The sequence below is a fragment of the Kogia breviceps genome, chromosome X (genome assembly GCF_026419965.1).
Source record: "Kogia breviceps isolate mKogBre1 chromosome X, mKogBre1 haplotype 1, whole genome shotgun sequence".
Classification (NCBI taxonomy): Eukaryota; Metazoa; Chordata; class Mammalia; order Artiodactyla; family Physeteridae; genus Kogia; species Kogia breviceps.
In genome coordinates, this window is record NC_081330.1 from 79,604,800 (window position 1) to 79,629,068 (window position 24,269).

Below are 24,269 nucleotides of genomic sequence, written 5' to 3' on the forward strand. Positions count from 1 at the left end.
TGCTTTTGTTGTCATTTGGTATTTTTTATTTTCTCTTTGATTTCTTTGGTGATCCATTGGTTGTTTAGTAACATATGGTTTAGTCCCCACATGTTTATGTTTTGTACAGTTGTTTTCCTTTAATTTATTTCTAATCTCATCGCATGTGGTTGGAAAAGATGCTTGATATGAATTCAATTTGCTTAAATTTGCTGAGGCTTGATTTGTGGCCCAATATGGAATCTATGCTGGAGAATGTTCCATGTGCACTTGATAAGAAAGTATATTTTGCTGCTGTTTGGTGAGATGTTCTATAAATATCATTTAATTCCATCTGGTCTAATATGCCATTTAAGGCCTTTGTTTTCTTATTGATTTTCTATCTGGATGATCTCTCCATTTGTGTAAGTATTGTGTAAATCCCCCACTACTGTGTTACTGTCGATTTCCCGTTTTGTGGTTGGTAGCATTTGCTTTATATATTGAGGTGCTCCTATGTTGTGTGCATATATATTTACAATTGTTATATCCTCTTCTTGGATTATTCCTTGATAGTTATGTAGTGTTCTTCCTTGTCTCTTGTAACAGTCTTTATTTAAAGTCTACTTTTTCTGATATGAGTATTGCTACTCCAGCTTTCTTTTTTTAAACGTCTTTAATGGAGTATAATTGCTTTACAATGGTGTGTTAATTTCTGCTTTATAACAAAGTGAATCAGTTATACATATACATATATTCCCATATCTCTTCCCTCTTGTATCTCCCTCCCTCCCACCCTCTCTATCCCACCCCTCTAGGTGGTCACAAACTACCGAGCTGATCTTCCTGTGCTATGCGGCTGCTTCCCACTAGCTATCTATTTTTGTTTGGTAGTGTCTATATGTCGTTGCCACTCTCTCACTTTGTCACAGCTTCCCCTTCCCCTTCCCCATATCCTCAAGTCCATTCTCTAGTAGGTCTGTGTCTTTATTCCCGTCTTACCCCTCGGTTCTTCATGACCTTTTTTCCTTAGATTCCATAGATATGTGTTAGCATATGGTATTTGTTTTTCTCTTTCTGACTTACTTCACTCTGTATGACAGACTCTAGGTCCATCCACCTCACTACAAATATCTCAATTTCATTTCTTTTATGGCTGAGTAATATTCCATTATATATATGTGCCACATCTTTATCCATTCATCCAATGATGGACACTTATACAGCTTTCTTTTTGTTTCCATTCGCATGGAATACTTTTTCCCATCCCCTCAATTTCAGTCTGCATATGTTCCCAGATCCAAAGTGGGTCTCTTGTGTACAGCATATATATGGGTCTTGCTTCTGTAGCCATTCAACCAGTCTATGTCTTTGGTTGGAGCATTTAATCCATTTACATTTAAGATAATTATCAATATCTACATTCCTGTTGACATTTTGTTAATTGTTCTGGATTTGTTTTTGTAAGTCTTTTTACTTGCCTTCCTCTTTTCTTCTTTTGTCTTGTGATTTGATGACTACCTTTGGTTTTGTGTTTGGGTTGCCTTTCTTTTTTGTGTGTATCTATTGTAGTTTTTTGGTTTGCTGTTCCCTTGAGGTTTTGATGTAGCAGTCTATATATGTACACGGTGTTTTTAGTTGCTGTTCTCTTCTTTTACATCTAGAGAAGTTCCTTTGGCATTTGCTGTAAAGGTGGCTTAGTGGTGCTGAATTCTCTTAGATTTTTCTTGTCTGTAAAGCTTTTGGTTTCTCCATCAAATCTGAATGAGATTCTTGCTAGTTTGAATATTCTTTGTTGTCGGGTTTTTTTTTTTTCCTTTTCATCACTTTAAATGTATCATGCCACTTCCTTCTGGCCTTCAGATTTTCTGCTGAAAAATCATCTGATAACCTTATGGAGATTCCCTTGTATGTTATTTGTTGTTTTCCCTTGTTGATTTTTAATATTTTTAAATTGTCTTTAATTTTCATCACTTTGATTTGTATGTGTCTTGCCATGTTCCTCCTAAGTGCATGCTGTATGGGACTCTCTGCAGTTCCTGGAGTTGAGTGAGTGTTTCCTTTCTCCTGTTAGGGATGTTTATGGCTATAATATCTTCAAATATTTTCTCAGGCCCTTTCTCTTTCTATTTTCCTTCAGAGACCCCTATAACGAGAATGTTGGTGCATTTAATCTTGTCCCAGATGTCTCTGAGATTGTCCTCATTTCTTTTCATTCTTTTTCCTTTATTCTGGTCTGTGACAGTGATTTCCACTACTCTGTCTTCTGCTTTACCTGTTCATTCTTCTGCCTTACTTATTTCTGCTATTAGTTCCTTGTAGTGCATTTTCATTTCATTTATTGTATTGCTCATCTCTGTTTTTCCTTTAAATCTTCTAGCTCCTTGTTAAACATTTCATATATCTTCTCGATCTGTGCCTCCATTCTTTTTCTGACATCTTCGACCATCTTTACTATCATTACTCTGAATTCTTTTTCTGGTAGATTTACTATCTCCTCTTCATTTATTTGTCTTGTGGGATTTTACTGTGTTCCTTTTTTCACAACTTATTTCTCTGTCATCCCTTTTTCTCTAAGTTTCTGTGTTTGTGGTCTCCTTTCCACAGGCTACAGGATCATAGTTCCTCTTGAATCTTTTGTCTGCCCCCTGTGTGTGAGGTTGGTCCAGGGGCTAGTGCAGGCTTCTTGGTGGGAGGGACTGGTGCCTGTCCTCTGTTGGGTGGATATGGGTTTTGTCCCTCTGATGGGCAAGGCTGTGTCCAGTGGTGTGTTTTGAGGTAGCTGTGAGCTCAGTATGAATTTAGGCAACCTATATGCTGTTGGGTGTGGCTGTGTTTCTGTCTTTCTGGTTGTTTGGGCTGACGGGTTCCAGTTCTGTAGCCTGTAGAGTGTTGGTTGTAGCTGGATCTTGGTGGTAAAATGGGGACCTCTTTGACAGCTCATGCTGATCAGCATTCTCTTGGGCCTCTGCCACGAGTATACTTGCACCTACAGTGAGCTACAGCCTACCCCTGCCTCCCCAGTAGACCCTCCCAGACACCTAGTTAGGTTTAGTCCCAGTTCCTATGAAGGTATGTTTTGTGGTGGGTCCCAGTGCACATGAGGTCTTGTGTGCACCCTCCAAGAGTGGAGTCTCTCTTTCTCCTAGGCCTGCGGTGTTCCTGCACTCAGGCTGTGCTGGCCTTCAAATCCAAATGCTCTTGCGGTTCTTCCTCCTGGTACTTGAACCTCAAACTGTCTTGGAGGTTATTTTTACATAGGAACATCCCTGTGTAGTTTTAGTGTTTAGTAATTTTTGGTGTGAGGCCTATTTTTAGTATGAATATCTGGCACATCTTTCTTCAGTGTATTCTCACCATTATACACCTGATAGAAGTTGTTACTGATGTTGTGGTGACCTGAGCCTCCACTGGATATTGGGTGGGGCCTCCCCTTTGCTCTGTGGTTGTTACTGCCCATTCAGGGTCAGTGTCTGTTCCCTAGTTGTTGGAGTAGAGGCCCCCACATCTGTTTCTGAGCTATGATTCTATTCTGTGGCACTAGGCAAGTGGGATTTGAGAACTCCCACTAGGAGAGAAGCCACTGAGTTTTCCTCCTCTGGAGTTGTTCACCTGTGAGTATACTCTGTTGTGTCACTTTTTACCTGTTGTTTGGCTCACAAATTACACTGTTGTTGGAACTGCTCTCAGTCCAACCTTAACTGTGGGTATGCTGGCAATTGACCTTGGTATCTCTCATGTGTTGTTTTCTCCAGGCCACCTGTACCAATCCACCAAAATCATGTCCCAGGACTGTAGTAATCATGTACTTTGACTTACTATGGGAGCTATGGAGGCAGCTCAGATTCTGACTTGGTCCAGTCCCCACATGTACATGGTCACAAAGCCCACAGCTGCTAAAAATAGGCCTGTCTCAGCTGCAGGGGCATTCATCCATTCAGATGCTCTGCAGGCACTGGGTTTACAAAGCCAGCAGTGGGGGGTGTAAAACCACAGTTCCTGCAACTACAAGGAGAGATTTCAACTCTTCTTTCTTAGTTGCTCAGCCCCTAGGGCCGATCTGTGGTTTCAGCCCCAACTCTGTGTGTGTTCCACCCTCTGCTTCTGAGGCTGCCCCAGAGCACATGTGCCTGCCCAGGTGGGCATGGACAGAGGTAGCAACAGACAGGTTAGGCAAGCCCACTGGGGCCAGGGGAGGCATTTGTGGGTTTGGCACAGGAGCTCACCAGAGGCTGGCTGGGGCAAAAGATGCATTGGTGGGAGGGGTGTGTGAGCCTGTCAGAGCTGGCAGAGAGGGAGGAAACTTTGGTGAGATGGGTGTGTGAGCCCACCAGCGACTGGTGGGGGTAGAGGAAGCATTGGTGGGCAAGGTGGGTGAGGCTCCTCAGCCAGGCACCTCTCCTAGTGCCCTCGGAGGCAGAGGCCAGTGTATAGGGAAGGCAGATACAATGGTGGCCCTGCCCCTTGGCACCACTCAACAATGGCATCCTGCTTCTATGGTGGTCCGGGCTTCTTCCACGAATATTCCCTTTGTGAAGTTCCTTACTCCTGTTCTTTTAGGTGGTTTCTTCATAGCCAACAGCTGTTACCTCCCTGGGTCCATTCTCCAAACCCCATGTTCCAGCACCCAGCCCCCCTCCACTCCAGCAGACACACAACTCAGGCTGGGCCATGCAGGGCTGTGGCACAGACCATCTGTGTAAGTCTTACTCTGTCCTGCCTGCCACAGACTGTTTGCTGTGCTCTCCTCCAAGCCTCCAAAGTTCCCTCTCTCTCCAAGCTGATGTCCCTGACAGTGAGGGGACTTTCCTGAATGCAAGAACCACTCCTCTCCTTCAGGCCCCCCACCCCCACAAAATGGGTGCAGGTCTCATCTTATGTTCTCTTTTATTTTTTTCTTTCTTTCATCCTGCCTGGTTTTGAAGGGATTTTTCTTGTCCTTTTAGGTGTCTGAGGTTCTCTGCTAGTGTTCACCAAGTGCTCTGTGAGGATTGTTCCATTTTTAGATGTATTCTTAATGTATTTGAAGGAGGAGGCGAACTAGAAGTCCTCATATTCTACCATGTTGACTCTGCCACCCACTCTCACCACTTTTATTCAACGTAGTTTTGGGAGTCCTAGGCAGGCAATCAGAGAAGTAAAGGAAATAAAAGAAATACAAATTGGAAAAGAAGAAGTAAAACTGTCATTGTTTGCAGATGACATGATGCTATGCATAGAAAATTAAACTCCTAAAGATGCTAAGAGAAAACTGCTAGAGCTCATCAATGAATTTGGTAAAGTTTCAGGATACAAAATTACTACATAGAAATCTCTTGCATTCCTATACACTAACAATGAAAGATCAGAAAGATAAATTAAGGAAACAACCCATTTACCATCACATCAAAAAGAATAAAATACCTAGGAATAAACGTACCTAAGGAGGCAAAAGACCTGTACTCAGAAGGGTAAAAGATACTGATGAAAGAAATAAAAGACGATACAAACATGGAGAGATATACCATATTCTTGGATTGGAAGAATCAATATTGTGAAAATAACTATACTACTCAATCTACAGCTTCAATGGAATCCTTGTCAACTTACCAATGGCATTTGTCACATAATTAGAACAAAAAAAATTTACAATTTGTATGGAAACACAAAAGACCTTGAATAGCCAAAGCAATCTTGAGAAAGAAAAATGGAGCTGCCAAAGAAGATATACAGATTACCAACAAACACATGAAAGAATGTTCAACATCATTAATCATTAGAGAAATGCAAATCAAAACTACAATGAGATATCATCTCACACTGGTGAGATTGGCCATTGTCAAAAACTCTAGAAACAATAAATGCTGGAGAGGGTGTGGAGAAAAGGGAACACTCTTGCACTGTTGGAGAGAATGTAAAATGATACAGCCACTATGGAGAACAGTATGGAGGTTCCTTAAAAAACTACAAATAGAACTACCATATGACCCAGCAATCCCACTACTGGGCATATACCCTGAGAAAACCATAATTCTAAAAGAGTCATGTACCAAAATGTTTACTGCAGCTCTATTTATGATAGCCAGGACATGGAAGCAACCTAAGTGTCCATCAACAGATGAATGGATAAGGAAGATGTGGCACATATATACAATGGAATATTACTCAGCCATAAAAAGAAATGAAACTGAGTTATTTGTAATGAGGTGGATAGACCTGGAGTCTGTTATACAGAGTGAAGTAAGTCAGAAGGATAAAAACAAATACCGTATGCTAACACATATATATGGAATCTAAAAAAAAAATGTCACGAAGAGATTAGTGGTAGGATGGGAATAAAACACAGACCTACTAGAGCATGGACTTGAGGATATGGGGAGTGGGAAGGGTAAGCTGTGACAATGTGAGAGAGTGGCAGGGACATATATACACTACCAAATGTAAATTAGATAGCTAGTGGGAAGATGCAGCATAGCACAGGGAGTTCACCTCTGTGCTTTGTGACCACCTAGAGGGGTGGGATAGGGAGGATGGGAGGGAGGGTGACACAAGAGGGAAGAGTTATGGGAACATATGTATATGTATAACTGATTCACTTTGTTGTAAAGGAGAAACGAACACACTATTGTAAAACAGTTATACTCAGATAAAGATGTTAAAAAAAAAAAAGAAAAATGGAGCTGGAGGACTCAGACCCTGACTTCAGACTATACTACAAAGCTACAGTCATCAAAACAGTATGGTACCAGCACAAAAACAGAAATATAGATAAATGGAACAGGATAGAAAGCCCAGAGATAAACCCACACTCCTATGGTCCATTAATCTATGACAAAGGAGATAAAAGTATACAATGGGGAAAAGAAAATTTCTTCAATAAATGGTTTTGGGAAAACTGGAAAGCCACATGTAAAAATAATGAAATTAGAACATTCTATAACTTCATACACAAAAATAAACTCAAAATGGATTTTGGACCTAAATATAAGACAAGATACTATAAAATCTTAGAGGAAAACATAAGCAGAACACTCTTTGAGATAACTTGTGGGAATATCTTTTTTGCTCTGTTTTCCAGAGTAATTTAAATAAAAACAAAAATAAACAAATGGAAACTAATTAAACTCAAAAGCTTTTGCACAGCAAAGGAAACCATAAACAAAATTAAAAGACAACCCACAGAATGGGAGAAAATATTTGCAAATGAAGTGACCGACAAGGGATTAATCTCCAAAATACACAAACAGCTCATGTGTCTCAATATCAAAAACAAACAAATGACCCAATCCAAAAATGGGCAGAAGATCTAAATGGACATTTCTCCAAAAAAGATATACAGATTGCCAACAAACACATGAAAAGATGCTCAACATCACTAATTGTTAGAGAAATGCAAATCAAAACTACAATGAGATGTCACCTCACACCAGTCAGAATGGCCATCATCAAAAAGTTCACAAACAGTAAATGCTGGAGAGGATATGGAGAAAAGGGAACCTTCCTATACCGTTGGTGGGAATGCAAACTGGTACAGCCACTATGGAGAATAGTATGGAGGTTTCTTAAAAAACTAAAAATAGAGCTACCATATGATCCAGAAGTCCCACTCCTGGGCGTCTATGCAGAGAAAAAACATGGTTTGAAAATAAACATACACCCCAATATTCATTGCAGTGCTATTTACAATAGCAAAAACATGGAAGCCATCTACATATCCATTGTTAGATGAATGGATAAGGAAGACATGATACATATATACAATGAGATATTACTCATACTTCAAAAAGAATGAAATAATGCCATTTGCAGCAACATGGATGGACCTGGAGATTATCATACTGAGTGAAGTATGTGAGAGAAAGACAGATATTGTATGACATTGCTCATATGTGGAATCAAAAAATGATACAAATGAACTTATTTACAAAACTGAAATGGACTCACAGACTTAGAGAACAAACTTATGGTTACTGGGGGGAAGGATCTGGAGGAGGGATAGATTTGGAGGTTGGGATTGACATGTACACACTACTATATTTAAAATAAAATAGATAAACAACAAGGACCTACTGTATAGCACAGCAAACTTTGCTTAATATTCTGTAATAACCTAAATGGGAAAAGAATTTGAAAAAGAACAGATACTTGTATATGTATAATTGAATCACTTTGCCATAAGGGGGAGGAGAGGGAGGGAGCCAGAGGGAGGGAAGAAGTCTAGGAAGAAAGGACAAGTAAGGAGGGAGGTAGAAAGGAAGGAAGGAAGGAGTGAGAAATAAAGAAAAACAAAAGAAGGCAGAGAAGAAGGAATATTTGTGTTAAATCTTGCAATTGGGTGTAAGGATAGCAGCCATAAGTGTTCATCTTTGGGGGTTTTGGAGGGAAATGCTTTGAGGGAAAAGGAGTTGGGCTTTGCTTGGAATGACTTCTGAATTCTAACAGACTTCCTCTTTGGATAAATCACTTATTCTCTCACAGTACTCAACTCATTTCCCTCCCAGGAAAATGAAGATAGTTAGCTCCAACATTTTAGAAGTTGGTACTTTCCATTTCTGCCATGGGGTGATTACCTAAAGGAGCCCCCTCCCAGTTACACACACAGATGAGCCATTTTCAGAGCAGAGCAGGAGCCCACGGTTTCTCAGACTCTTGGTCCCTGTGAGTTTTAGCAATCAGTTCCCCTTCACCCACACCTCTCCTTCTGCCAGCCTGCTCTTCAAGCTGTTTACTAAGAGGCAGAAGGGAACTTATGCAATTCTACTAGGATGATGGGAACAGAGCCAAAGTGTACCCAGTCCCATAATCTAGGATCTCACCTCTACCTTTCTGTGATGCCTTTCTCACTGCCTACGCAGTCACCACAGTGCTCTCCCCCCACTCTGTAGCAGAGACTACCTGCACTGCTCGTTGCCCTCTGTGTTGACCCTCCAGATTCTTCTGCATTGGGGGAAGAAAGAGAGAAAGAGAGAAGGAGTCAATTGCCTGACTGGGAAGAAATTGAAAGGAAGGAGTAAAAGACAACATGAGGCATTAGACACAGTTGAGGAAAAGCCTGGAGAAAGAAAAGGAAGAACAAGGGGTGAAGATGAGGTTGTGACTAGAATGGAACTTTCTATCTCTCTAGCACTCTTCCCCCCTGATTTTACCATACCAATAAAGCTAGCTGCCATGGGCATCCTGACTCTTGCAGCCAGAATTTCCGGCATTTTTCCTAAGGTGCTCACATATTCATTCACAAATATGAAGTGCCAGAGCTAATAGGGTGTTGTGTTAGGCCCCAGGGACTTAATGAAGGTGTTAATAAGACCCAAAGCTATCCCAAGGTATCTTGGAATCCAGTGAAGAGACTAACAGGCTCACAAACAGCCAATATCTGAAAAAGGATATAAACACAATAGAAGGACAAATGCAATTATGGAAATATAAAGAAAATTGCAGGTAGGCAGTGGCATTTGAACTAAACCTTGAAAGATTATCTATCAGTACTTTGACTTATAGTCAAGAAAAGAATGGGTGCCTAGACATAACGAAGCACATGATTCTAGAGAAAGAGTGTAAAAATACAGTTTCCCTATAGAGTAAATAGTCTTGTGCACTTTAAGGGCTGGGGGGGATTGTACACAGACTAATGTGAGCTTAGACTGAGACTATATTTTATTCATTTCTGTATAGTAGGTGCTCAGTAAATTACTCAAGGGCTAGATAGGCTATACCATAGTGGAGAACTTGGATATTAGTGAAAAGAAGTTTGCCTTTATTTATTTATGGTAATGGGGAGCCATTAGAAAGTTATTTGGTGGGGAGGTCCTGATAAGATCAAGCAAGATTACATCGGCATTCTGCATTGAGTGAAAGGAAATAGAGAGACTAGAGGCAAGAAAAACAGTTGGGAAATTAGTGCAGTCAGCTCACCAGATCAGGAAAGGTAAGATTGACCTAGGGCAGTAGCTCAAAAGCAGTAAGTATATGATCATAATCTATTTAAGCCATGGCCATTTAAAAAAATTAGACAAAAATGATCTTGTATTTGATTTCACAGCCTTCCTTGATTTTTGAAAGAACAGAATATCAGACTGTATGAAGAACGTTAAGGTTAAACCCTCTATTTTTATAGATGAGGAAACTAAAACTCAGAAAAAGTAAGAGATTTGACCAAAATTACAGAGTTACAAAATGACAGTTAGGGCTTGAACCCAGGTTCCTTAACTTTACTTAGTAATGTCTCCTGAAGGTTGCTCCCATTATCTCAAAGCATAATTTTTAACATCTTCTTTCATCACTTCACTGACATCCCACAATTATCTCTCTAACATTGCCTTGACATAACACACTTTTTCTGTTCCAAAGCTCTATTCTACCCACCATCTTTGCTCACGACTCTTCTATGGATAGTATGTTCTGAACTTATATCCTCCTTCATACAGTGTTCCAGCCTCAGTGTGAGTAGCCAGCCTCTGCTAATCTTGTGACCCGACCAGGTATGATCATTTACAAAGGCAGGGAAGTGGTGAACTTCCTGAGATATGAAGTAACTTTATTCACTCATTCATGCTCATAGACATCTTATTCCAGAAAGCAGTTTGAGGAAGTAAGTGAAACAAAATGTCTCCAAGACTCTCAGGAGGAGTTCTGTATCTCACAAGGGGACTGGAGTTCCACTGCTTCTGTAAGTAATGCCCCTTTGTGCTAGGAAACTGTTGTTTTGTTTTGTTTTGTTTTGTTTCTGTTCCATTTTAGCTTGTAAAGATAACATTATACAATTACATATTGGCTGTGCTTTTTGTACTCTCTGTTCTGGATATCAGCAGGATATAATTAAAGCTTAAGATTTTATGAGATCATAAATGAAGTGGAGGAGAGTGGAAGTATTGGGTTCTCCTATGTTTAGCAACCTCCCCTACCTGTGGTAATCAGTCAATTAGTCACAGTGTTTATTGATAGAACGAAGAGTACATAACCAGAATATCAAATTACAAGAACTCTTCGTTCTCTTATTTTAGTTAACAGAATTTAAGGAGACATTTCCCATATGAAGTCATATTGAGAAGGACCATTTCCTTTTCCCAAAAGTACAGAAGTTTAACCAGTTCTTCAAGAGGTTGTACTACTACATCCTCCTTTTTACTGATAGTAAAATGAATGACATAAGCTTTCTTCTACTCCTAGGATGATTTATTGTTTCACTGGATTAGTAAATAAGTGGTCATCTTCAAGGTTGCATGAGTGAAAACCAATCTGTTTTTAGATTTGCTATTACATCTACCTCCAGAGAACTGAAACACTTGATTAAGAGATTTGTCATTGGCTTCGTCTTGATAGTTATATCAGATCTATCTGCTTTGGACTTTGAAGATCAAATCAGGACTATACTTGAGAAAGAAACTATGTCAATTATGTAATAATGATAATTAATATTGATATAACATGTTGACAGTTAAGAAAGAAATTTTACACGTTTTATGTCATTTAATCCTCATAATAACTTCATGTCATCATTGTTCTTTTAGAGTGAAATCCGAGTCTCATGAATTTGCTCAGGTGATTATAATAAGTCAAATAATTTAGGTGCATACATGTTACCATTCGAGGTACTTTACAGTCAATGGTTCATTCAATCCTCTCAGTGAGATTAAGATATTGGTATTATCCATATCTTCATTTTATAGATAAGGAAGAAATGCTATCAAACTGTGTAAGATCACATAGCAGGAAAGTGCAAAACTGAATTTGAACCTAAGCTTGACTTGAGAGTCTGTATCTTTGTTTGTAAGTTAAAAATGGACATTATTGACAAAGTCCTCTTTCTTCCCATCTCCAATCTCATTTTTGAAAAACTCACTCCCTAGAAGTGGCCATTATCCTAAATTTGGTGGGATTCCTTTCACTCCGTGTTTTTATATTTCATAAAGAGTTATATAGACAAAAGCAGTATATATATATATTTTTGTTAGAATTACATAAATGATATTACAATATAATCATCATTCTACCACTCATATTTTTTCATTCAGCGTTTTGGCTCTGTTGATGAAAGCATATGTAGCTCATTCATTTTTAATTGCTGTATAGTACTCCATTGATTGAATATACAACTACTCCTACATTACCCTACTTATGTAGAGGTAGGTTTGGTCTTACTTATTATTGTTATTGACAACAATGCTATTAACACTGTTATGTATTCCCCCACCCCAACCTTGGCTCTTACTAACCTCTTTACTGCTTTATTTTTTTCCATAGCATTTTAACACCTTCAATATATTTACTTGTCTTCTTTATTGCCTGCTTTCTTCTTTCAAAAGAACATTTTTTTGAAATTTCTGGAATATTTTAATGCTTGATGAAAAATACTTGAAATCTGGTACATACAGTATGCATCATACCTACTCAAGTATTTTTCCTTTCCATCCTTGTCCTTCATAATTTTCAAAATGTGTGGGGTATAGGTGAGGATTATATAAGCATTGGGACCCTGCTTTTCCTTAAGATGGAACAAAAGGTGTGAAATAGGGAACACTTCTGTAAGCTGGTGTGTTTACAGATCACTTCAGGTTTTCCCCATGATTCAGGCATGAAGAGATTGAAGGATGATAATGTTTACAAATTAATGTTTCCTTTTCTGTGATGTTTGAGGCTTGAGGCTTAAGAATCTTTAAGGAGACAGTCCAACATCTACTTCCTTGCTGATGAGCTATAGGAATCACAGACAGGCAGGTATAAAAGGAAGTTAGGAAAGGAGCAGATGGCTAGGGTAGAAGAATGAATGCTAACTCACCCTTTAGGACACAAACCCTGATGCTTACTCAGTGGCAAGTTCTTTTGACACCTTATTTGCACCAAAACCATCATATTAGATTTTTAAAAAAACATTTTTATTGAAGTATATTGCTTTACAAATCATGTTAGTTTCTGCTTTATAACAAAGTGAATCAGTTATACGTATACATATGTTCCCATATCTCTTCCGTCTTGCATCTCCCTCCCTCCCACCCTTCCTGTCCCACCAACAGAGGTGGTCACAAACCACCAAGCTGATCTCCCTGTGCTATGTGGCTGCTTCCCACTAGATATCTATTTTTGTTTGGTAGTGTATATATGTCAATGTGACTCTCTCACTTGGTCACAGCTTACCCCTGCCCGTCCCCATATCCTCAATTCCATTCTCTAGAAGGTCTATGTCTTTTATTTAAACATCTTTATTGGAGTATAACTGTTTTATAATGGTGTGTTAGTTTCTGCTTTACAACAAAGTGAATCAGTTATATGTATACATATGTTCCCATATCTCTTCCCTCTTGCATCTCCCTCCTTCCCACCCTCCCTATCTCACCCATCTCGGTGGTCACAAAGCACCGAGCTGATCTCCCTGTGCTATGTGGCTTCTTCCCACTAGCTATCTATTTTACATTTGGTAGTGTATATATGTCCATGCCACTCTCTCACTTGGTCACATCTTACATTTCCCCATCCCCATAACCTCAAGTACATGCTCTAGTAGGTCTGTGTTTTATTTCCGTCCTACCCCTAGTCTCTTCATGACATTTTTTTTCTTAGATTCCATATATACATGTTAGCATACAGTATTTGTTTTGCTCCTTCTGACTTACTTCACTCTGTATGACAGACTCCACGTCTATCCACCTCATTACAAATAACTCAGTTTCAGTTCTTTTTATGGCTGAGTAATATTCCATTGTATATATGTGCCACATCTTCTTTATCCATTCATCTGTTGATGGGCACTTAGGTTGCTTCCATGTCCTGGCTATCGTAAATAGAGCTGCAATAAACATTTTGGTACATGACTCTTTTTGAATTATGGTTTGCTCAGGGTATATGCCCTATAGTGAAATTGCAGGGTCGTATGGTAGTTCTATTTGTAGTTTTATAAGGAACCTCCATGCGGTTCTCCATAGTGGCTGTATCAATTTACATTCCCACCAGCAGTGCAAGAATGTTCCCTTTTCTCCACACCCTCTCCAGCATTCATTGTTTCTAGATTTTTTGATGATGACCTTTCTTACAGGTGTGAGATGATATCTCATTGTAGTTTTGATTTCCATTTCTCTAATGATTGATGATGTTGAGCATTCTTTCATGTGTTTGTTGGCAATCTCTATTATCTTCTTTGGAGAAATGTCTATTTAGTTCTTCTGCCCATTTTTGGATTGGGTTGTTTGTCTTTTTGTTATTGAGCTGCTTGAGTTGCTTATAAATTTTAGAGATTAATCCTTTGTCAGTTGCTTCATTTGCAACTATTTTCTCCCATTCTGAGGGTTGTCTTTTGGTCTTGTTTATGGTATCTTTTGCTGTGCAAAAGCTTTTAAGTTTCATTAGGTCCCATTTGTTTATTTTTGTTTTTATTTCCATTTCTCTAGGAGGTGGGTCAAAAAGGATCTTCCTGTGATTTATGTCATAGAGTGTTCTGCCTATGTTTTCCTCTGAGGGTTTGATACTGTCTGGCCTTACATGTAGATGTTTAACCCATTTTGAGTTTATTTTGTGTATGGTGTTAGGGAGTGTTCTAATTTCATACTTTTACATATACCTTTCCATTTTTCCCAGCACCAATGATTGGAGAGGTTGTTTTTACTCCACTGTATATTCTTGCCCCATTTATCAAAGATAAGGTGACCATATGTGTGTGGGTTTATCCCTGGGCTTTCTATCCTGTTCCATTGATCTATATTTCTGTTTTTGTGCCAGTACCATACAGTCTTGATTACTGTAGTTTTGTAGTATAGTGTGAAGTCAGGGAGCATGATTCCTCCAGCTCCATTTTTCGTTCTAAAGATTGCTTTGGCTCTTTGGGGTCTTTTGTGTTTCCATACAAATTGTGAAATTTTTTGTTCTAGTTCTGTAAAAAATAACAGTGGTAGTTTGATAGGGATCGCATTGAATCTGTAGATTGCTTTGGGTAGTACAGTCATTTTCACAATATTGATTCTTCCAATCCAAGAACATGGTATATTTCTCCATCTATTTGTATCATCTTTAATTTCTTTCATCAGTGTCTTATAATTTTCTGCATACTGGTCTTTTGTCTCCTTAGGTAGGTTTATTCCTAGATATTTTATTCTTTTTGTTGCAATGGTAAATGGGAGTGTTTTCTTAATTTCACTCTCAGATTTTTCATCATTAGTATATAAGAATGCCAGAGATTTCTGTGCATTAATTTTGTATCCTGCTACTTTACCAAATTCATTGATTAGATCTAGTAGTTTTCTGATAGGATACTTAGGATTCTCTATGTATAGTATCATGTCATCTGCAAACAGTGACAGCTTTACTTCTTCTTTTCCAGTTTGGATTCCCTTTATTTCTTGTTCTACTATGATGGCTGTGGCTAGAACGTCCAACACTATGTTGAATAAGAATGGTGAGAGTGGGCAAACTTGTCTTGTTCCTGATCTTAGTGGAAATGGTTTCAGTTTTTCACCATTGAGAGTGATGCTGGCTGTGGTTTTTTCATATATGGCCTTTATTATGTTGAAGAAAGTTCCATCTATGCCTACTTTCTGCAGGTTTTTTTTAAATCATAAATGGGTGTTGAATTTTGTCAAAAGCTTTCTCTGCATCTATTGAGATGATCATATGGTTTTTCTCCTCCAGAGAATTGATATGGTGTATCACGTTGATTGATTTGCGTATATTGAATAATCCTTGCATTCCTGGGATAAACCGCAAGTGATCATGTTGTATGATCCTTTTAATGTGCTGTTGGATTCTGTTTGCTAGTATTTTGTTGAAGACTTTTGCATCTATCTTCTTCAGATATATTGGCCTGTAGTTTTCTTTCTTTGTGATGTCTTTGTCTGGTTTTGGTATCAGGGTGAAAGTGGCCTCATAGAATGAGTTTGGGAGCATTCCTCCCTCTGCTATATTTTGGAAGAATTTGAGAAGGATAGGTGTTATCTCTTCTCTAAATGTTTGATAGAATTCGCCTGTGAAGCCATCTGGTTCTGGGCTTTTGTTTTTTTGAAGATTTTAAATCAGAGTTTCAATTTCAGTGCTTGTGATTGGTCTGTTTATATTTTCTATTTCTTCCTGGTTCAGTCTCGGCAGGTTGTTCATTTTTAAGCATTTGTCCATTTCTTCCAGGTTGTCCATTTTATTGGCATACAGTAGCTTGTAGTAATCTCTAATAATCTCTTGTATTTTTGCAGTGCCCGTTGTTACATCTCCTTTTTCATTTCTACTTCTATTGATTTGAGTCTTCTCCCTTTTTTTCTTGATGAATCTGGCTAATGGTTTATTGATTTTGTTTATCTTCTCAAAAAACCACCTTTTAGTTTTATTGATCTTTGCTATCATTTCCTTCATTTCTTTTTCATTTAATTCTGATCTGATCTTTATGATTTCTATCCTTCTGCTAAATTTGAGGGGTTTTGCTCTTCTTTCTCTATTTGCTTTAGGTGTAAAATTAGGTTTTTTATTCGAGATGTTTCCTGTTTCTTAAGGTAGGATTGTACTGCTATAAATGTCCCTCTTAGAACTGCTTTTGCTGCATCCCAGAGCCTTTGGGTCGTCGATTCTCCATTGACATTTTTCTCTAAGTATTTTTTGATTTCCTCAGTGATAACTTCCTTATTAAGTAGTGTATTGTTTAGCATCTATGTGTTTGTATTTTTTACAGACCTTTTCCTGTAATTGATATCTAGTCTCATAGTGTTGTGGTCGGAAAGGATACTTGATACGATTTCAATTTTCTCTAATTTAACAAGGCTAGATTTGTTACCCAAGATATGATCTATCCTGGAGAATGTTCCATGAGCCCTCGAGAAGATTGTGTATTCTGTTCTTTTTGGATGGAACACCCTATAAATATCCATTAAGTCCATCTTCTGTAATGTATCATTTAAAACTTGTGCTACCTTATTTATTTTCATTTTGGATGATCTGTCCATTGGTGAAAGTGGGGTGTTAAAGTCCCCTACTATGATTGTGTTACTGTTGAGTTCCCCTTTTATGGCTTTACTATTTGCTTTATGTGTTGCGGTGCTCCTATGTTAGGTGCATAAATATTTATAATTGTTATATCTTCTTCATGGACTGATCCCTTGATCATTATGCAGTGTCCTTCTTTGTCCCTTGTAATAGTTTTTATTTTAAAGTCTACTTTGCCTGATATGAAAATTGCTACTCCAGCTTTCTTACCATTTGCATGGAATATCTTTTTCCATCCCCTCACTTTCAGTCTGTATGTGTCCCTAAGTCTGAAGTGGGTCTCTTGTAGACAGCATATATATGAGTCTTGCTTTTGTATCCATTCAACCAGGCTGTGTCTTTTGGTGGGAGCATTTAATCCATTTACATTTGAGGTAATTATTGATATGTATGTTCCTATTACCAATTTTAATCGTTTTGGGTTTGTTCTTGTAGGTCGTTTCCTTCTCTAAGTTTCTTGCCTAGAGACGTTCCTTTAGCATTTGTTGTAAAGCTGGTTTGGTGGTGCTGAACTCTCTCAGCTTTTGCTTGTCTGTAAAGGTTTTAATTTCTCCATCAAATCTGAATGAGATCCTTGCTGGGTTGAGTAATCTTCATTGTAGGTTTTTCTCCTTCATCACTTTAAATATGTCCTGCCACTCCCTTCTGGCTTGCATAGTTTCTGCTGAAAGGTCAGCTGTTAGCCTTATGGAGATTTCCTTGTTTGTTTTTTGTTGTTTTTCCCTTGCTGCTTTAATATGTTTTTTGTATTTATTTTTGATAGTTTGATTAATATGTGTCTTGGCATGTTTCTCCATGGATTTATCCTGTATGGATTCTCTGTGCTTCCTAGTCTAGATTGACTGTTTCCTTTGCCATACTAGGGAAGTTTTCAACTATAATCTCTTCAAATATTTTCTCAATCCCTTTCTTTTTCTCTTCTTCTTCTGGGATCCCTATAATTCGGATGTTGGTGCATTTAATGTTGTCCCAGCGGTTTCTGAGACTGTCCTCAGTTCTTTTCATTCTTTTTTCTTTATTCTGCTCTGCTGTAGTTATTTCCACTATCTTATCTTCCCGGTCACTTATCCGTTCTTCTGCCTCAGTTATTCATCTCTTGATCCCATCTAGAGCATTTTAAAATTTCATTTATTGTGTTGCTTATCATTGCTTGCTTCCCCTTTATTTCTTCTAGGTCCTTGTTAAATGTTTCTTCTATGTTCTCTATTCTATTTCCAAGATTTTGGGTCATCTTTACTATAATTGTTCTGAATTCTTTTTCAGGTAGACTGCCTTTTTCCTCTTCATTTGTTAGGTCTGGTGGGTTTTTGCCTTGCTCCTTCATCTGCTGTGTATTTTTCTGTCTTTTCGGTATCTCCTTTTTGCAGGCTGCAGGTTTGTAGTTCACGTTGTTTTTGATGTCTGTCCCCAGTGGCTAAGGTTGGTTCAGTGGGTTGGGTAGGTTTTCTGGTTGGGGTGACTAGTGCATATGTTCTGGTGGATGAGGTTGGATCTTGGCTTTCTGGTGGGCCGGTCCACTTCTGGTGGTGTGTTTTGGGATGTTGGTAGCCTTATTACGATTTTAGGCAGCCTCTCTGCTAATGGATGGGGCAGTAGTCCTGTCTTGCTATTTGTTGGGCATAGCTTGTGCAGCACCGTAGGTTGCTGGTTAATGAGTGAAGCTGGGTCTTGGTGTTGAGATGGAGATCTCTGGGAGATTTTCCCTGTTTGATGTTACGTGGAGCTGGGAGTTCTGTTGTGGATCAGTGTCCTGAAATTTGTTCTCCAACGTCAGAGCCATGGCCCTGACGCCTGGCTGGGGCACCCAAGTCTTTAATCCACATGGCTCAGAATAAAAGGGAGAGAAAATAAAAAGGAAAGGAAGGAAGGAAGGAAGAAAGGAAAAAGGAAGGAGGAAATGAAGGAAGGAAGGAAGGAAGAAAGAAAGGAAGGATGGAAGGAAAAAAGGAAGGAAGAAATGAAGAAAGGAATGAAGGAAGGAATGAAGAAAGGAAGAAAGGAAGATAGAAAGGAAGGAAGGAAGAGAGGAAGAAAGGAAGAAAAGAAGAAAGGAAGGAAGGAAGGATGTAAGGGAGGGAGGAAGAAAGGGAGGAAGGAAGGAAGAAAGGAAGATAGAAAGAAAGAAAGAGGATAAAGTAGAATAAAATAAAGTTATTATAATAAAAGATAATTATTAAGAAGAAAAATTTTATTAAATAATGTTCGGTCAGAACCCTAGGACAAATGGTGAAAGCAAAGCTATATAGACAAAATCTCACACAGCACCACACACGTACACACTCACAAAAAGAGAAAAAGTGCAAAATAGTAATATGTCTTGCTCCCAATGTCCACCTCCTCAACTTGGGATGATTCACTGTCTATTCAGGTATTCCACAGATGCAGGGCACTTCAAGCTGATTGTGGAGCTGTCATCTGCTGCTTCTGAGGCTGCTGGGAGAGACCTCCCCCTCTTCTCTTTCTTCACACAGCTCCTGGTTTTCAGCTTTGGTCTTGGCCCCGCCTCTGCACGTAGGTCTCCTGAGGGCGTCTGCTCTGTTCTTAGACAGGATGGTGTTAAAGGAGAAGCTGATTTGGTGGCTCTGGCACACTCAGGCCGTGGGTAGGGAGGGGCATGGATGCAGGACGAGTCCGTGGAAGCAGAGGCTGGCATGACCCTGCACCAGCCTGAGGCGTGCCACGCTTTCTCCCAGGGAAGCTGTCTCTGGATCCTGGGACCCCGACAGTGGCGTGTTGCACAGGCTCCTGGGAGGGGAGGTGTTGAGAGTGACCTGTGCTCGCACACAGCCTTCTTGGAGGTGGCAGCAGCAACCCTAGCATCCAACGCCTTTCTCTGGTGTCCGCGCTGACAGTCACATCTCATGCCCGTTTCTGGAGCTCCTATATGCGGTGCGCTTAATCACCTCTCCTCTCACACGAGGAAACAAAGAGGCAAGAAAAAGTCTCTTGTGTCTTCAGTGGCTCCGCGCCCGTCTCTGGAGCTCCTTTAAGCAGCACGCTTAATCCCCTCTCCTTGCGCCCCAAGAAGCAAGAGGGAAGAAAACGTCTCTTGCCTCTTAGGCAGCTCCAGACTTCTCCCGAACTCCCTACTTGTTAGCCGTGGTGCACTAACCCCTTCAGCCTGTATTCACGCCACCAACCCCAGTCCTCTATCAGCTTCCAACCAAAGCCCAAGCCTCAGCTCCCAGCCCCCGTCCACCCCTGTGGGTGAGCAGAGAAGCCACTCGGGCTGGTGAGTGCTGGTCGGCATCAGTCCTCTGCAGGAATCTCTCCACTTTGCTCTCCGCACCCTGTTACTGAACTCTCTGCTGCGGCTTTGAAGTTCCCCCCATCTGTCACCCGCAGTCTCCACCCATGAAGGGGCTTCTAGTGTGTGGAAACCTTTCCTCCTTCACAGCTCCCTCCCACTGGTGGAGGTCCCATCTCTATTCTTTTGTCTCTGTTTATTCTTTTTTCTTTTGCCCTACCCAGGTACGTGAGGTGTTGCTTACCTTTGGGAGGTCTGAGGTCTTCTGCCAGCATTCATTGGGTGTTCTATAGGAGCAGTTCCACGTGTAGATGTATTTTTGATGTATTTGTGGGGAGGAAGTGGATCTCCATGTCCTACTCTTCCACCATCTTCTATCCGCCCCCAAGTATGCGTCTTTATTCCCATCTTACCCCTGGATCTTCTTGACCTTTTTTTCCCTTAGATTCCATATACATGTGTTAGCATATGGTATTTCTTTTTCTCTTTCTTACTTCACTCTGTATGAGAGACTCTAGATCCATCCACCGCACTACAAGGAGCTCAATTTCATTTCTTTTTATGGCTGAGTAAAATTCCATTGTATATATGTGCCACATATTATTTAGCCATTCATCCAATGATGGACAGCTAGGTTGCTTCCATATCCTGGCAATTGTAAATAGAGCTGCCACGAACATTTTGGTACATGAGTTTTTTTAAAAATTATATTTATTTCTTTTTTAACATCTTTATTGGAGTATAATTTCTTTACAATGGTGTGCTCGGTTCTGCTTTACAACAAAGTGGATCAGTTATACATATATATATGTTCCCATATCTCTTCCCTCTTGCATCTCCCTCTCTCCCACCCTCCTTATCTCATCACTCTAGGTGGTCACAAACCACCTATCTGATCTCCCTATGCCATGTGGCTACTTCCCACTAGCTATCCACCCTGTTTGGTAGTGTATATATTTCCACATCACTCTCTCACATCATCACAGTTTATCCTTCCCACTCCCCATATCCTCAAGTCCATGCTGTAGTAGGTCTGTGTTTTATTCCCGTCGTACCCTTAGTCTCTTCATGACTTTTTTTTCTTAGATTCCATATATATGTGTTACCATATGGTAATTGTTTTTCACATTTTGACTTACTTCACTCTGTAAGACAGACTCCAGGTTCATCCACTTATATACAAATATATCAATTTTGTTTCTTTTTATGGCTGAGTAATATCCCATTGTATATATGTGCCAAACTAATTTATCCATTCATCTGTTGATGGACACTTAGATTGCTTCCATGTCCAGGCTATAGTAAATAGAGCTGAAATGAACACTTTGGTACATGACCCTTTTTGAATTACGGTTTTCTCAGGGTATATGCCCAGTAGTGGGATTGCTGGGTTGTATACGACATATATTTGTCATTTTTTAAGGAACCTCCATACTGTTCTCCATAGTGGCTGTATCAAATTACTTTCCACCAACAGTGCAAGAGTGTTCCCTTTTCTCCACACCCTCTCCAGCATTTGTTTCTATATTTTTTGATGATGGCCATTCTGACTGGTGTGAGATGATATCTCATTTTAGTTTGATTTGCATTTATCTAATGATTAATGATTGTGAGCATTCTTTCATATGTTTGCTAGCAATCTGCGCATCTTATTTGGAAAACTGTCTATTTAGGTCTTCTGCCCATTTGTGGATTGGGTTGTTGTTTTTTTGTTATTGAGCTGCTTGAGATGCTTATAAATTTTGAAGATAAATCTTTTTTCAGTTGCCTCATTGGCAACTGTTTTCTCCCATTCTGACAGCTGTCATTTGGTCTTCTTTATGGTATCCTTTGCTGTGCAAAGCATTTTAAGTTTCATTAAGTCCCATTTATTTTTGTTTTTATTTCCATTTCTCTAGGAGGTGGGTCAAAAAGGATTTTCCTGTGATTTAAGTCATAGAGTGTTCTGCCTATGTTTTCCTCTAAGGGTTTGATAGTGTATGGCCTTACATTTAGTTCTTTAACCCATTTTGAGTTTACTTTTGTGTATGGTGTTAGGGAGTGTTCTAATTTCATACTTTTACATGTACCTTTCCAGTTTTCCCAGCACCACTATTGAAGAGGCTGTCTTTTCTCCACTGTATATTCTTGCCTCCTTTATCAAACATAACCTGACCATATCTGTGTGTGTTTATCTCTGGGCTTTCTATCCTGTTCCATTCATCTACAATTCTGTTTTTCTTCCAGTACCATACTGTCTTGATTACTGTAGCTTTGTAGTATAGTGTGAAGTTAGGGAGCTTGATTCTTCCAGCTCCATTTTTCTTTCTAAAGATTGCTTTGGCCCTTGGGGTCTTTTGTGTTTCCATACAAATTGTGAAATTTTTTGTTCTAGTTCTGTAAAAAATGACAGTGGTAGTTTGATAGGGATCGCATTGAATCTGTCGATTGCTTTGGGTAGTACAGTCATTTTCACAATATTGATTCTTCCAATCCAAGAACATGGTATATGTCTCCATCTATTTGTATCATCTTGAATTTCTTTCATCAGTGTCTTATAATTTTCTGCATACAGGTCTTTTGTCTCATTAGGTAGGTTTATTCCTAGATATTTTATTCTTTTTGTTGCAATGGTAAATGGGAGTGTTTTCTTAATTTCACTCTCAGATTTTTCATCATTAGTGTATAAGAATGCCAGAAATTTCTGTGCATTAATTTTATATCATGCTACTTTACAAAATTCATTGATTAGCTCTTGTCATTTTCTGGTAGCATCTTTAGGATTCTCATGTCATCTGCAAAACTGGCAGCTTTACTTCTTTTCCCATTTGGATTCCTTTTATTTCCTTTTCTTCTCTGATTGCTGTGGCTGAAACTTCCAAAACTTTGTTGAATAAGAGTGGTGAAAGTGGGCAACCTTGTCTTGTTCCTGATCGTAATGAAAATGGTTTCACTTTTTCACAATTGAGGATGATGTTGGCTGTGGGTTTGTCATATATGGCCTTTATTATGTTGAGGACAGATCCCTCTATTTCTGCTTTCTGGAAGGTTTTTATTATAAATTGGTGTTGAATTTTGTCAAAAGCTTTCTCTGCATCTATTGAGATGCTCATATGGTTTTTCTCCTTCAGTTTGTTGATATGGTGTATCACGTTGATTGATTTGCATATATTGAAGAATCCTTGCATTCCTGGAATAAACCCCACTTGATCATGGTGTATGATCCTTTTAATGTGCTGTTGGATTCTGTTTGCTAGTATGTTTTTGTGGATTTTGCATCTATGTTCATCAGTGATATTGGCCTGTAGTTTTCTTTGTGATGTCTTTGTCTGATTTTGGTATCAGGTTGATGGTGGCCTCATAGAATGAGTTTGGCAGTGTTCCTCCCCCTGCTCTCCTTTGGAAGAGTTTGAGAAGGATAAGTGTTAGCTCTTCTCTAAATGTTTGATAGAATTCGCCTGTGAAGGCATCTGGTCTTGGGCTTTTATTTGTTGGAAGATTTTTAATCACCATTTCAATTTCAGTGCTTGTGATTGGTCTGTTCATATTTTCTATTTCTTCCTGGTTCAGTCTCGGCAGGTTGTGCATTTCTAAGAATTTGTCCATTTCTTCCATGTTGTCCATTTTATTGGCATAGATTTGCTTGTAGTCATCTCTCATAATCTTTTGTATTTCTGCAGTGTCCATTGTTACTTCTTTTACATTTCTAATTCTATTGATTTGCTTCTTCTCCCTTATTTCTTGATGGGTCTGGCTAATGGTTTATCAATTTTGTTCATCTTCTCAAAGAACCAGCTTTTAGTTTTATTGATCTTTGCTATCATTTCCTTCATTTATTTATCATTTATTTCTGATCTGATCTTTACGATTTCTTTCCTTCTGCTAAATTTTGGAGTTTTTTGGTTTTCTTTCTCTAATTGCTTTAGGTGCATAGTTTGTTGTTTATTTGAAGTGTTTCCTGTTTCTTAAGGTAGGATTGTATTACTATAAAATTCCCTCTTAGAACTGCTTTTCCTGCATCCCATAGGTTTCTGGTCTTCGTATCTCCATTGTAATTTGTTTCTAGATATTTTTTCATTTCCTCTTAGATTTCTTCAGTGATCTCTTCATTATAAAGTAGTGTATTGTTTAGCCTCAATGTGTTGTATTTTTTATAAAT